Here is a 15,224-nt window from a genome sequence, read left to right as displayed (position 1 = left end):
AGCTGGACCAGACTGAAGCCAGGAGTCAGGAGCTTCCTCCAGGTTGCCAGTATGGGTGTAGGGGCCCAAGGCCCTGAGCCATCCTCTGCTACCTTCCTAGATGCATTAGCAGGGAGCTGGATCGGAAGTGGAGCAGCTAAGACATGAACCAGCACCCATATGGGATTCTGGTGCTGCAGGCGGTGGCTTAATCTGCTAAGCCCTAGTGCTGGCCCCTAAGTGATATCTTAATGCTGTGCCAAGTATCTTCCCCTAGTGCTTTCTTAAATAAATAAATTAATGTAAATATTTAGAAGTATAATTTGACTAGCATGCAATGCATAAAATGTGATTTAATTAAAAATGCTAGAGGGCTTTAAGCATTTTGGTTTTGAGATTGTTATGTATGTATTCTATCATTTATCTTTTAAAAAAAAATTTTTTTTTTTTGACAGGCAGAGTGGACAGTGAGAGAGAGAGAAAGACAGAGAGAAAGGTCTTCCTTTGCCGTTGGTTCACCCTCCAATGGCTGCCGCGGCCGGCGCACCGCGCTGATCCAAAGGCAGGAGCCAGGTGCTTCTCCTGGTCTCCCATGGGGTGCAGGGCCCAAGCACTTGGGCCATCCTCCACTGCCTTCCCTGGCCAAAGCAGAGAGCTGGACTGGAAGAGGAGCATCTGGGACAGAATCCGGTGCCCCAACTGGGACTAGAACCCCGGGGCGCTGGCCCCCATTAGCATTCTTTTAAAACAAAGGCTGGGAATGATGTTGGAAAGAATTAAACTGCCCTTTACATTGCTAAGAACTATCTTGGTGCATTTGACACAATGTTTTATAATGTTTACAGTAGTCTCAGGCTTAGGTTTAGAACTCTCTGTTAAGTCCTTCAAGCCTTTTGATGGAAATTTCCAAGTTAAACGTTGCCAAAACCTGGATAGACTGGTTTTTATACTAGGTTCTGTCATTTCATTAGGTTCCTGTGTCCTTGGGTGTCTTCTCCATGCCTTGGTTTCATCATCTGTAATTCATAATTGAGAGATAATGTTAGTGTTAGTTAAGATTCTGGAGTTTGATTTCCTGGGTTGAAATTTCAGCTTTATTTGACCATTTGAAAATTTTAAGTGCAGATTTTATGGGCAAGGCACTTGGGACAGATCAGTAATCAGAACAGGCAAAAATTCCTGCCCTGTGGCTCTGATGTTATAGTTGGGGCAGAAAACAGATACTAGATTGTGTAATATGTTAAGAAGTGGTAAGTACTACACAAAATGTATTAATAGGATGAAAATGGGATTGGAGTAGTATGGCCAGGCTGCAATTTTGTTTTGTTTTTATTTTTTTTAAAGATTTATTTATTTATTTGAAAGGTAGAATTACAAAGAGAGAGAGGGAGAGAGATCTTCCATCTGCTGGTTCACTCCTCAAATAGCCACAATGACCAGAGGTGGACCCATCTGAAGCCGGGAGCCAGGAGCTTCTTCCGAGTATCCCACATGGGTGCAGGGGCCCAAGCACTTGGACCATCTTCCGGCACATTAGCAGAGAACTGGACTGGAAGTGCAGCATCTAGGACTTTAATCAATGTCCATATGGGATGCTGGCACTGCAGGTGGCAGCTTTACCCACTATGCCACAGTGCTGGCCCCTATTTTATTTTCTTTCTATGTATTTATTTTTAAAGATTTATTTATTTGAAAGGCAGAATGACAGAGAGAGAGAGAGAGAGATGGGGAGGGAAGGAGAGACAGAGAGCTTCCATCTGCTGGTTTATTCCTCAAATGGCTGCAAATGCAAATGTCAGATCTGGGCCAGGCTGAAGCTAGGAGCCAGGAACTCCATTCATGTCTCCCATATGGGTATTAGTGGTCCAGGTACTCGGGTTATCGTCTGTTGCCTTCTGAGGCACATTAGGGTGTTGGATTGGAAACAGACCAGCCAAGACTCAACCCATCACTCTGATATGGGATGTCAGCATTGCAGGCAGCTGCTTAACCCACTGAGCTACAATGTAGGCTCCCCCACCACTAGTTTGCAATTTTAAATTGTGTCTGGAAAAATTCTCATTGATAGGATGATAGTTGAGCAAAAACTTGAAGTAGGTAAGGGATTTACTTATGTGGCTCTAGGAGGGGAAGAGTGTTCCAGACAGATGAACAGCCAGTGCAGGAGGCCCTGTGGCTTCCTGGAACATTCTGGAGGTTCTAGAAAGATAAGGAGGAGTGGCATGAACACAGATGACCATATAGAAGATTAAGTCAGAAAGGTGAAGGTAATGGTAGTATGGGACTGGGAGTAGAAAACAACAGTGTATGTAGGGCCTTGTAAGAACTAGTTTTTCCACTTCCTGTGTGTTCTTTGATAAATTATATAACCCTTTCATTCTTTCATCTGTAAAAGTGACTACTATAGGGTGAGTGTCACTTTATCCAAAGTGATTGGGACCAGAGGTATTTTAGATTTTGGATTTCTTTTGGATTTTGGAATATTTGCATATATGTAATGAGATTCTTGGGGATGGGATCCAAATCTAAAAAACAATCTTTTTATGTTTCATCTACATTATATACATATTTGAAGGTCATTTTAAAAAAGATTTATTTATTTATTTGAAATGCAGAGTTAGAGATCGATCTTCCATCCGTTGGTTCAGTCCCCAAAGGGCTGCAATGGCTGGTAGCCAGGGCCAGTAGTCAGGAGCTTCATCTGAGTCTCCCTTATGGGTAAGGGCCCAAGCACTTGGGCTGTCCTCTGCTGCTTTCCCTGGTGCATTAGCAGAGAGCTAAGTCAGAAGTGGAGCAGCTAGGACTCAAATCTGTGCTCATATGATTTGCTGGCATTGCAGGCAACGGCTTAACCCACTGTATCACAGTGCCAGCTCCTATAGTCATTTTATACAGTATTTGTATGTGTGTATGTGTACCTGCAGTTTTACATGAGGTCAGGAATGGAATTTTCCACTTTCGTTGTCATGTTGGTACTCCAAAAATTTAGGATTTTGGAGCATTTCAGATTTTGAATTTTTAGATTAAGGATGCTCAGCCTGTACCATTATCATACATTTGTTATTTAGATTGGGTTAAGGCCAGCAAAGTCCTAGGATTCTACTGAACAAAGTCTAAAGCATATATGCATTGCATTCTTAAATGTGGACTCTATGTTAAAAGGTCAGCTTCTTTTTCCTTTGAAAAAGTGGCGACAGAGAACTAATTCTCTCTGCTTTGATTTTTCTATGACAAGTTGCTTTGTCTTCAGTTATAGCACTTACCGCATTATATTATTATCACAAAAACTTAGTGTATATCTGCTACTATCCTCCCAAATTGTAAATCTCTTGGGCCAGAGATCATATTATATGAATATCTTAGGAATCTTTAAGGTAGTATATTGTACATCTATATCAGGTGGTCAGAAATGTTGACTGAATTAATGACAAGAATGTTGGCTTAATCAGACCACCTGGTAATAATATTAGAACATTGCCAATAGGGGCTGGCGCTATGGCGCACTAGGTTAATCCTCTGCCTGCAGCACCGGCATCCCATATGGGCTCCATTTCTACTCCTGGTTGCTTCTCTTCTAGTCCAGCTCTCTGCTGTGGCCTGGGAAAGCAGTAGAAGTAGATGGCCCAAGTGCTTGGGCCCCTGCACCTACATTGGAGACCAGGAAGAAGCTCCTGGCTCCTGGCTTCTGATCAGTGTAGCTCCAGCTGTTGCGGCCATTTGGGGAATGAACCAACAGAAAGAAGACCTTTCTCTCTGTCTCTGTCTCTCTCTCTCTCTCACTGTCTGTAACTCTACCTGTCAAATAAATAAATAAAATCTTAAAAAAAAAAAAATATTGCCAGTATATCAAAATAATGAAGGATGGTAGCTAGTGTTCCCTGCAAAAGCATTTCAGTTATTTTTTTCTACGCCGTAGTTACTAAAAGTGGTATTGGTGGGAAATTAATTACTAAATAGGTGTAAAATTTTGTACTATGTAACATGAAACATTGTATTTTCATTATTGTGTTTCTGCTAACATCCACAGTCCTTGGTTGGTTAAAAACAAATACTATCTTGTTTGATAGCATACGTATAATAAAGCCTCTTCTTTAATGTATATTTTTAGGGGTGGACGTTGTGACACAGTGGGATGCTTATATTCCATATCATGCAATATCTGGTTTAAGTCCCAGCTACCTACACGTCCAATCCAGCTTCCTGCCGATGCATCTGGGAGGCAGCAGATGATGACCCAAGTGCTTGTGTTCCGGCCACCCATGTGTGAGACCTGGCAATCTTTTCTAAAAAGTATATATTTAGTATTAAATCTGTTTATATCTGTACAAGTGATTCTTTTTAAAAATTTTGTTTTTCTTTGAGAGACAGAAAGTATATGAGTGAGCAAAAGTGCTCCCATATGTTGGTTCATTCTCCAGATGCTTACAATATCCAGGACTGTGCAGAGACTAAAGCCAGGAACTGGGAACTTAATCCAGTTCTACAATGGTGGCAGAAACCCAGTTTCTTGAACCATCACTGCTGCTTCCTGTAGTCTGCCTTAGTGGGAAGCTGGAGGCAGGAGTTGGAGCTGAGAATTGAACCCAGGCACTCTGATGTGGGATGTGGGCCTCTTAACCACTAGGCTAAAACACCCACTCCCAGCACATTGGTTATTAACTATGGAGTATTTAGCTAGGAACATCATCCCCCCACCCCCGAAACCTTTTATTTAAGGAATACAAATTTCTTAAGTACAACTTTAGGAATATAGTGATTCTTCTCACCACACCTGCCCTCCCACCCACACTCTCACCCTTCCTCCTCCTCCCTGTCCCATTCCCAATCCCATTCTCCAGTAAGATTCATTTTCAGTTAACTTTATACACAGAAGCCAACTCTATACTAAGAAAAGATCTCAACAATTTGCACACATACACACAAAACTGAGAACAAAGTTTTACTGTTAACTCTCATAATACAACTCATTGAGGACATTGGTCCTGCATGGGAAGTTAGTGCATAGTGACTCCTGTTGTTAATTTAACAATGAGCACTCTTATGTATGACATCAGTGACCACCTGAGGCTCTTAACATGAGCTGTTTAGGCTATGGAAGCCTTTTCAATCCACAAACTCCATCACTATTTAGACAAGGCCATAAGGAAAATGGAAGTTCTCTCCTCCCTTCAGAGAAAAGGATATCCTTCTTTAATGGCCCCTTCTTTTTGCTGGGGTCTTATTCACAGAGATCCTTCATGTAGAACTTTTTTTACCACAGTGTCTTGGCTTTCCATGCCTGAAATGCTCTTATGGGGTTTTTAGCCAGACCAGGATGCTTTAAGGGCTGATTCTGAGGTCAGATTGCTACTTAAAGCGATTGTCATTCTATGAGTCGGCTGTGTGGACTGCTAGCAACATCTTTAACCAAAAGATTGCTAAGCAGGAATATTCACTAACTGCTGAATTGGGGAATTGGGGCAAGGAAAGGGGACAATCTTACCTGACTTGTGGGTGGTTGTCCAGGAGATTTTTTTTTTTTATACTTTGTTGTTCTTGCAGAGTATTACTTTCCAGCTTGGTAGGTTCTCTTCTCATTCTTGGTGGAGATGAGTGGGAGAGGAGAGACAAGAAGAGAGACTTGAAGGAGAAATGAAATTGATAGTTACTAGATAATCAATCAGGGATTTCTTGAAAAGAGACAACTATTTGGCAGATGACTTTTGGAAAATTGTGGGTTTTCATGGTAGAGAAAAGATTTTGATGAGAAAGATACTAAAAAACCTTACAGTTATAAATTTAGACTTTGTGTGTGTCTGTGTGTGGGGGGGCATGTCTCCTTTTACTTCTTGCTTCACTGTTTCATTGTTATTTTCTTCCCTTTTTAACATACTTGGTTATGTTCTATGATGTATGACAGCCTTAATTTAGTGCTTTCAATAGAGTGATGCTAGAAGGTGAGTATGCTTTTTGTGAAAATGTTTTTAATGGAATATTAATATTTCAAAAACATTGTCCAGCCTGTAGATATTTCCATGTTATGTGGGAGATACAGTGATGTCTGGATTGTAGAGTAGACATGGCAAATCAACCTTAAAAGATTCTCTATAGGATATTAAAATGTCTAATTTGATGGCATTTCATTTCTTAAATAGAGGGCCTTTGTTCTGTTCAACTTGAATCCTAGAAATTCTGAAAGTTGAATACAGTATTATATATGGAAATACATAGAGAATATATACTACTCTAGTAAATAACAAATAGCTATGTAGTACAGAGAGTTTTGAGTTTTACCTGATTTTAATACTTTCTACCACAATAGTATAATTTTATAGCTTTTAATATCCTTTTGGTACTGTTTCTTAGATGTTTTATAATAATTTTGCATAACTGAGAGGAATAGCATATTACACATAATGCTCGTTTGAATGCTTGGCCACTAACTCTGAGACAGGTAGTTACAATCTTAATAGAAGTTAGTTTAAAACAGAATTCTGTTGTTTGTAAGTAGTTTAGCAACAAAGCTGCTGACTGGCTAATGACTCAGAGATGCTAACTTGTCAAAAGGACTGTACCGTTTAATCCCTTAATACAATTATTTGAACACAACCTTGAATTGATGTGGTTGGTTATTTTCTAGAAATTTTAAATTTCTTTCATTGTTTACATTTATGACTTTCATTGATTTGCAAGGTATTTATTGAACCCTAAAAATGTGTTAAGCAATTACATAAAATGCTTTATTATTTCTTAATAAAAATCATATTTGGCCTATTTTTGTTTTTGATAATTCAGATTTAAGTTTTTATTACCCCATTTCATAAAATACCTGGGAAAGCTATCCGTGTTACATGAAGAAAATGATCTGTGTCCAGTACCGATACAGTGCCAATGGAGGAGTATTAGTTTTCTGTATTATTCCTGCTAAAAGGCAGTGAACAGCCTGACATTCAGAAATAACAATGGGCTGTTTTAACATTGTTCAATGTTAAATTGTTTTTGCCTTGAAAACTTTAAACACTTATATTTTTATTTTTGTATTTTCAAAAACTACCACCTTAATATATTTATTAGAGCTGAGATAAATGTTCCTGTGGAAGAAATAGTACTATTTGAGTATTAGAAGGTGTGAGCATATGATTTAAATGAAGCACAGTTGTGTTTCCTTCCTGCTTCAAGATGTTTAAGACGATTCATGGTTACTGCCGTGATTTTAAAGAAATTTTATCCTTAACTAGAAGTTAAGTTTGAAAAAGACCAGTGCACATCTGAGTCATTTCTTATCTCTGTGATACCTGGTATTGATGGATCATTACAGTTGGACTGATAGTTGCTGCAAATTTTATTTAAGATAACATCATGGATAAAATATTGTTTAGATTTAGCTAGCACATTTAGGTACTACTGTTTACTATTTACCTGACTTTAAGACTGTCTAATCCTGACGTTTTGCAGAAGATAACCTGTATTTTTATACTTTTGTAGGATAGACGGCCGAATTAGCAGTTTGGAAATTTAGACAAGTGATCTGGCGGGATGGGCATCTGCCTGGCGGATTTAATAGAGGTAATTCAACACTGTTTTAACTGAATGCTTATTTCTCACTTGTGATAGATGCTCATGTCATATTTATAGCTGTTGGGTAGTTTTCTGTGTTTATTGGACAGTTCCTTTTATTATGATTATTATTTTTTAAAGATTTATTTACTTATTTGAAAGTCAGATTTACATGTATAGAGAAGGAGAGGGAGAAAGAGAAGTCTTCCATCCGCTGGTTCACATCCCAAATGGCTGCAGTGGTTGGAGCTGTGCCGATCTGAAACCAGGAGCCAGGAGGTACAGGGGCCCAGAGATTTGAGCCATCATCTACTGCTTTCCCAGGCCATACACAGAGAGCTGGATTGGAAGTGGAGCAGCCGAGTCTTGAACTGGTGCCCATAGGAGATGCCAGCACTGCACACGGCGGCTTTACCTGCTTTACTCATTATGCCACAGCGCCGGCCCCTATTATTATTTTTTAAATGTTTATTTTTGCCTACTTGAAAGGCAGAGTGCCAGAGAGATAGAATGAGAAAGAGAGAGAGAGAGAGAGAGATCAATATCAGTTGATTGTTCTTCAGTCTACTAGAGTTGATTGTTCTTCAATCTACTAGTTCACTCCCCAAATGCCTGCAACAGTCAAGGTCGGGCCAGGTGGAAGCCAGGAGCAAGGCACTCCATCGGGGTCTCCCATATGGGTTGCATGGCCCAGGCACTTGTATTAGCAAGGAAGGATGCATTTGCAGAAAGCTGGATTGGAAGCGGAGGTGCTGGAACTTGAAACTGCTGGTATTCTGATACAGGATGCAGGTATCCCAAGTCGCAGCCTAACTCGCCATGCCATAGTGCCCCCCCCCCCGTCTTTTCCTTTTATATCCGTCATTTACAGGGTGAATAGTACACGTAAATAGCATGCTGTCACTGTGCGTAGATAAAGACATCTTATACACTGCAAAGAATGAGCACTGTATAGGAGGAAGGTCATCATCTTCTTTCACTTAACTGGATTGCTTGCAAACATTTCTTTTTTAGACCCAGTTTCCTTGTATTATTAGCAAGACAGGTGAATATCTTCTTGTTGGCCTGTGTTGGTGCATTTATTAAACCTGTGCCTTTTTTTTTTTAAAAGATTTTAAGAGGTAGAATTATGGGCAGAGAGAGGGAGAGACAGAAAAGTCTTCCGTCGACCGGTTCATTCCCTAAACAGCCACAATGGCTGGAGCTGAGCTGATCGAAGTCGGGAGTTTCTTCTGGGTCCCCGAAGTGGGTGCAGGGGCCCAAGCAAGAGGAGCAGCTGGGGCAGGAATCTGCACCCATATAGGATGTTGGCGCCACAGCCGGAGGCTTAGTCTACTGAGCCACAGCACTGGCCCGTAAACCTGTGCTTTTGTCTTTCAGACTACATGAAAGAAAATTGAATATTTAACACTTTACAAGTATTGACATATCTGTCAATGACATATAGTCTCATATCAAGTATTAGTGATCTTACAAATTCTAAAATGAGGGGCCAGTGCCATGACTCACTTGGTTAATCCTCCGCCTGCGGCTCTGGCAGCCCATATGGGCGCCAGGTTCTAGTCCCGGCTGCTCCTCTTCCAGTCTAGCTCTCTGCTGTGGCCCTGGAAGACAGTGGAGGATGGCCCAAGTCCTTGGGTCCCTGCACCCATATGGGAGACTGAGAGGAGGCACCTGGCTTTGGATTGGCGTAGCGCCGGCCATAGCGGCCATTTGGGCAGTGAACCAATGGAAGGCAGACCTTTCTCTCTGTCTCTCTCTCTCACTGTCTATAACTCTACCTGTCAACAACAACAACAAAAAAGAGACCTCTCTGCTCTTCTCAGCCTCTTTAAAAAAAAACTTTTAAAAAAATTAACAAATTCTAAAATGAGTTTTAAAATTTGTTTTAAGGATTGAAAAATAAATGCGGTTTTACTGACTATGTTTCTGATTTCCTTCTTTTTGCCACATCTTCTGGTGATTGTTAGGTTAATGTTTTTAGTCTCTTCCCTGTGTTTTAAGAGGAGTACACATTTAAGCAGTAGAGAGTGCTACCGCAACCTAAAAAAGCTTTCCTCCTTGTTTTTTTTTTTTTTTTTTTTTCTTTTTCTTTTGAGATTTATTTATGCATTTGAAAGTGGAGCCAGGACGTGATATCAGGCACTCAGATGTTGGATGCAGGTGTCTGAAGTGGCAGGTTGTCTATAGGCCAAATGTCTGCTACTCTTTTAATTTATTTAAAATTGTTTTAAGGGACAGCACTGTGGCATAGAAGGTTAAGCCTCTCCCTGCAGTGCCGGCATTCCATTTGGGAGCTGGTTTGAGTCCTGGCTGCTCCACATCCAATCCAGCTCTCTGCTAAGAAGCTCCTGGCTTCTGCCTTTGGATCAGCCTACCTCTGGCCTTTGCAACCAGTTGAGGAGTGAACCAGCTGGTGGAAGATCTTTCTCTGCCTCCACCTCTCCCTCTCTGTAACTCTGTTTTTGAAATAAATAAATATTCTTAAGAACATGAATTAATATGCATGCTAAAATTGGGGTTATTGGGGCCGGCGCTGTGGTGCAGCAGGTGAATGCCCTGGTCTGAAGCGCCAGCATCCCATATGGGCGCTGGTTCAAGAGCCGGCTGTTCTACTTCCGATCCAGCTCCCTGCTATGGGCTGGGAAAGCAGTGGAAGATGGCCTAAGTCCTTGGGCCCCTGTACCCATGTGGAAGACCCGGAAGTAGCTTCTGGTTCCTGACTTAGGATCGGCACAGCTCCGGCTGTTGCGGCCAGTTGGGGAGTGAACCATCGGATGGAAGGCCTCTCTCTCTTTCTCTCTCTCTCTCTCTCTCTCTCTCTCTCTCTGCCTCTGCTTCTCTGTGTAACTCTGACTTTCAAATAAATAAATAAATCTTTAAAAAAAAAAAGTGGGATGGATTATTACTGGACTTGCTGTAAGTAGAAAGACTTCTTTTTGTCTTAGCATCATTGAAAACTGATATAAAAATCGTAGAACGTTTCATACATCATCTGGGCTCCAAGCTTCCTGTGAAGGAGCATTTACAAACTATTCCTGGTAGATAGGAATCTAATATTTTGAAGGACTTCCAAGGTCAGAAATCTTGCAAAAAGTCTCTTACTGTACTCAGAAATAGTTACTATCAGATAGTTCTTTTCTTGTGTAGCTTTTGCTCTTTGCATTGGTTTTTATTTTGGATATGCTGTACTAATTCCTAGGATTATTTCCATCTTTGTGTCAAAAGGTAACCTTGCCGGTAAGTTCTATATTTCAGTATTTAATATGATTTTATAGCTGTAAATTTCTGTTGTAAATACACACACATTCTGTGTGCCACTTGTTCAGTTTTGATGTTCATAAGGTTTACTGTTGTGCTTGTTTTTCTCTTCTTTGATAAATAATTACATAGCAGACATGAATAGTGTTTTTAAGCAGTTCCTTAATCTTCTTTTTATAAGGTTTTAGGTCTGTGAACATCCAAATTTCCCTTATCTCTGACTCCAGATGTAGATAATTATTCTTTTAAGACCAGTTCCTGCCGGCGCCGCGGCTCACTAGGCTAATCCTCTGCCTTGCGGCGCCGGCACACCGGGTTCTAGTCCCAGTTGGGGCGCCGGATTCTGTCCCGGTTGCCCCTCTTCCAGGCCAGCTCTCTGCTGTGGCCCGGGAAGGCAGTGGAGGATGGCCCAAGTCCTTGGGCCCTGCACCCCATGGGAGACCAGGATAAGTATCTGGCTCCTGCCATCGGATCAGCGCGGTGCGCCGGCCACAGCGCTACAGCCGCGGCGGCCATTGGAGGGTGAACCAACGGCAAAAGAAAGACCTTTCTCTCTGTCTTTCTCTCTCTCTCACTGTCCACTCTGCCTGTCAAAAAAAAAAACAAAAAACAAAAAAAACCAGTTCCTTCAGGTACTGCCTAACACTAGTGTTTTCCCAGTTTCAGACATAAGCGCATTGGTCTTTCAGGTGTAGTTCACTGTATTTATGAAGAGCAATCATTTCAATACTAGCTTTTATGCACCGTATTTGTTTAGCATTTCCCCCTCTGTAAATAATGTATTCTGTTGTGTGTGTTTTATTGTAGGAATTGGATGGCGTAAGTGATTAGAGTGGAAGTGGTATTGCGGGTTTCTGATACGTATGAAAGGTAGAAACTCAACCATGATTTCTGTTTCAACTCTACAGCATTCCCTTCCTTGAAGTCTTCATTTTTACCATAGACTCAGGTAATTTTAACAGTTTCTCATAATCTTGAATAATTTTTTTCAAATATGAAACTATTCTTTTGGCTGTTAGAACTTCATGTTGAGTTTGTATAACTGTATTTTGGTATTTATATCTAGAAGCAACTTTAATTACTTTGCTGAGATTTTTCTTGACAAAATAATTGTGATTTTTTAAAGATTTATTTATTTGAAATTCAGAGTTAGAGGGAGAGACGGGGAGAGAGAAAGAGAGATATTTTCCATCTTCTAGTTCACTCCCCAAGTGGCTGCCACAGCTGGGGTTGAGCCAGGCTGAAGCCAGGAGCCAGAAGGTGGAAGATTCATCTCGATCTCTTGCACGAGTGGCAGGGACCTAAACACTTGGGCCATCCTCCGCTCCTTTTCCCAGGCCGCTAGGAGGGAGCAGGATCAGAAGTGGAGCAGCTGTGACTTGAACTGGTGCCCATATGAGATGCTAGCATTGCAGATTGCAGGCAGCGACTTTACCTGCTGTACCACAGCACCGGCCTCTGACGAAATATTTTTTTTTAAAGCTAAATCTTTTTTTTTTTTTTTTTTTTAAGATTCATTTTATTTATTTGAAAGAGTTACAGAGAGAGAAAGAGGTCTTCCATCCACAGGTTCTCCACCCACCCATGCGCCACCTCCCCCCCATAGCTGCAATGGCCAGAGCTGAGCTGATCTGAAGCCAGGAGCCAGGAGCTTCTTCTGGGACTCCCATGTGGGTGCAGGGGCCCAAGCCATCTTCTTCTGCTTTCCCAGGCCATAGCAGAGAGCTGGATTGGAAGTGGAGCAGCCACAATAGTTTTAAGAGAATGTTGATGAATACTAGTAATTTTAGATTTTAAGTCAGGTTAATATGAAGAATGTGTATAGTTTATCATGTAACCTGAAGTGAAATTTAAATAAGTTTGTTTCCTGTTCAGTATTTTTTCTTGACAAGGAATTGTATTTTTCTCTCCCATATCTTATTTTTAAAGTATTTATTTATTTATTTATTTGAAAGGCATTGTGTCAGAGAGAAAGAGAAACCTTCCATCTGCTAGTTTACTTCCCAAATGATGGCAATGTCTGCGGCAGGTCTCTATTGAAGCCAGGAGCCTGGGATTCAGTGCAGGTTTCCTGCTTGTTGTGCCACAGTGTCAGCTCCATCCCTTATTCTTTTTGATTGGTTGGTTGATTGATTTTTTATTTGAAAGGCAGACTTAGAGGAAGAAGAGAGAACATGTGCACATGATCTTATTATTTTCAGCTAAATTTCTTTTTTTTTTAAGTACAGCTTTAGGATTATAGTGATTCTTCCCACCACATTCACCCTCCCACCCCTTCCTCTTCCTCCCTCTCCAATTCCCAGTCCCATTCTCCACTAAGATCCATTTTCATACACAGAACACCAACTCTATACTAAGAGTTCAACAATTTGCACAGAAAAAAAACAAAACAAAACAAATTGTTCCTCAACAGTCAAGACAAGGGCTGTTCAAAGTCATTGCATCTCAAAGTTAATTTCACTTTTTTTTTTTTTGAGAAACTAAATTAACTTTAATGAAACATCCAAGAATGATACTTCTTTTGCAAGCACCTAGGCATAACTATAACTTATGGAATACAAGAAAGTAAGTCCTTGAGAATAAGTCTTATTAATTAAGGAAGCACCTAAGAAAACAAACAATGGTTTTAGAAAATGATTCTTTCCTAGGTAGCCATGTGTCTCAGTTAATTTTATTATTTTGATAAGAAGGAAAAAACATTCAGGGAAGATGTTGTCTGTCATGTTAGTGTTTGTGGTTATATATGTTCCATTAAAAGAAAGTGATATTGCTTTAAATCCTGAATACTTTTTCTGTTCCAGGATGAGTCTTGGTTACTGCATAATGCATTTTAAAAGTAAAAGGTGTTTAACATTTGTTCATAGTAAACAGGAACATTTACTTTGAGATGTATCTTTGTACTCTTTTTATTATATAAGACTATGGAAAATTTAGTTTCCTTAATAGAGTCAGCATTTTGATTTTAGTGTTTGAAGTGAGATACAATGACTAGATCCAACGAAGTGTAAGTTCTTTTTGTTTTGCTTGAATCTTTTTTTTTTTAGATTTTAATATTTATTTATTTATAAGTCAGAATTAGCGAGAGAGGGAGAGACAGGGAGAAAGAAAGATCCTCCATCTGCTGGTTCACTCCCCAAATGGCTGCAGTAGCCAGGGCTGGGGCAGGCTGAAGCCAGGAGCCTGGAGCGTCATCCAAGTCTCCCATATGAATACAGGGGCCCAAGGACTTAAGCCATTCTCTGCTGCTTTCCCGGGAGCATTAATAAGGAGCTGGATTGGAAGCTGAGCAACTGGGACTTAAACCAGCGCTCATATGGGGTGCTGGCACTGCAGGCTGTGGCTTTACCTACTATGCCACAGTCCTGACCCCTTGGATCTTGTTTTTAAAAGAATTTGTACTATGTATTTGAAAGATAAAGAGATTAGAGAGATCACCCATCTGCAGGTTCACTTTCCAAATGCCTGCAACTGCTGGGATTGGTAAGGTCAAAGCCAGGAGCCTGGGACTCAGTTTGGTCTCCCATCTGGGTTGCAAGGACGTAAGTACTTGAGCCACCTTCTGCTACCTCCCAGGGTCTACATTAGTAGGAAATTCAAATGGAGAGCAGAGCTTGGACTCAAACCAAGTTAAAACTGGGGTGGAAAATGGTTATCTCAAGTGGTCACTTAGGCTGTGCTAAACACCCACCTGTTGGGTGGACTCCTCCCCCACAGTCCTTTAAGAAAAATGACAGCTGTTTCTTAACAGTTTGAGTTGCCATAAATAGGATTTTTTTTTTAAAAAAAAGTTTGTAGCTACCACTGGTTTTTTGTCTTACTGTTTTAGAAGGCTTTGTTAAGTATTTGGAATGCTGAATATGCTTAGATCTTGCTTTATTTGAAGGGGTCTTGTTAATTTTAGCTTAAATATTTATGGATTGCTTTTATGCAGTTTTAAATTAATTTTTAGTTATCTTATAAAGTGGTTAATCTTTAAAATTTTGATAAGTAATTGTGCTAGCAGCTATTGAGCTCAATCCTGTTCTCCCATGTGGGTAGCAGGGATCCAAGTACTTGGGCCATCTTCTACTGCCTTTCCAGGGCATCATTGGAGAGCTGGATTGGAAGTAGAGCAGCCAGGACTCCCTGGTTCCCCTGATATGGAATGCTGGCATTGCAAGGGCAGCTCAGCCTGCTGTGCCACAATGCCAGCCCCCAAAGTTTATATTTCTTATGCTGATATTTTTAAGATGTAATTTTTTCACTGACTCAAATATAAGTTAGAAATACTGGTCTGGGCCGGCGCTGTGGTGTAGTGAGTTAAGCTGCTGCCTGCAGTGCCAGCATCCCATATGGGCACTGGTTCGAGTCCCAGCTTTTCCACTTCCGATCCAGCTCTCTGCTATGGCCTGAGAAAGCAGTAGAAGATGGCCCAAGTCTTTGGGCCCCTGCACCTGCATGGGAGACCC

General features: G+C 40.8%; 1 protein-coding gene across 17 annotated transcripts in view; it reads left to right on the top strand.

The window, feature by feature from the left end:
* ZNF148 (zinc finger protein 148) overlaps positions 1 to 15,224 on the top strand; it is a 171,305-nt gene that overhangs the window by 44,730 nt on the left and 111,351 nt on the right. For 11 of the 17 annotated variants that reach the window (XM_051859204.3, XM_051859200.3, XM_089331871.1 and 8 more), the window contains 2 exons: positions 7,444 to 7,524; positions 11,584 to 11,725. The gene's annotated coding sequence lies outside the window, so the exon portion shown is untranslated. Of the gene's footprint in view, positions 1 to 4,087; positions 4,270 to 5,878; positions 5,916 to 7,443; positions 7,525 to 11,583; positions 11,726 to 15,224 lie in introns of all 17 variants that reach the window. The other 6 variants (XM_089331866.1, XM_089331874.1, XM_089331870.1 and 3 more) reach the window with 3 other exon arrangements.

Source organism: Oryctolagus cuniculus, chromosome 4 (genome assembly GCF_051225735.1).
Source record: "Oryctolagus cuniculus isolate XC-2025 breed Fujian yellow rabbit chromosome 4, ASM5122573v1, whole genome shotgun sequence".
NCBI lineage: Eukaryota > Metazoa > Chordata > Mammalia > Lagomorpha > Leporidae > Oryctolagus > Oryctolagus cuniculus.
This window is presented reverse-complemented; position numbering and strand designations above follow the sequence as displayed.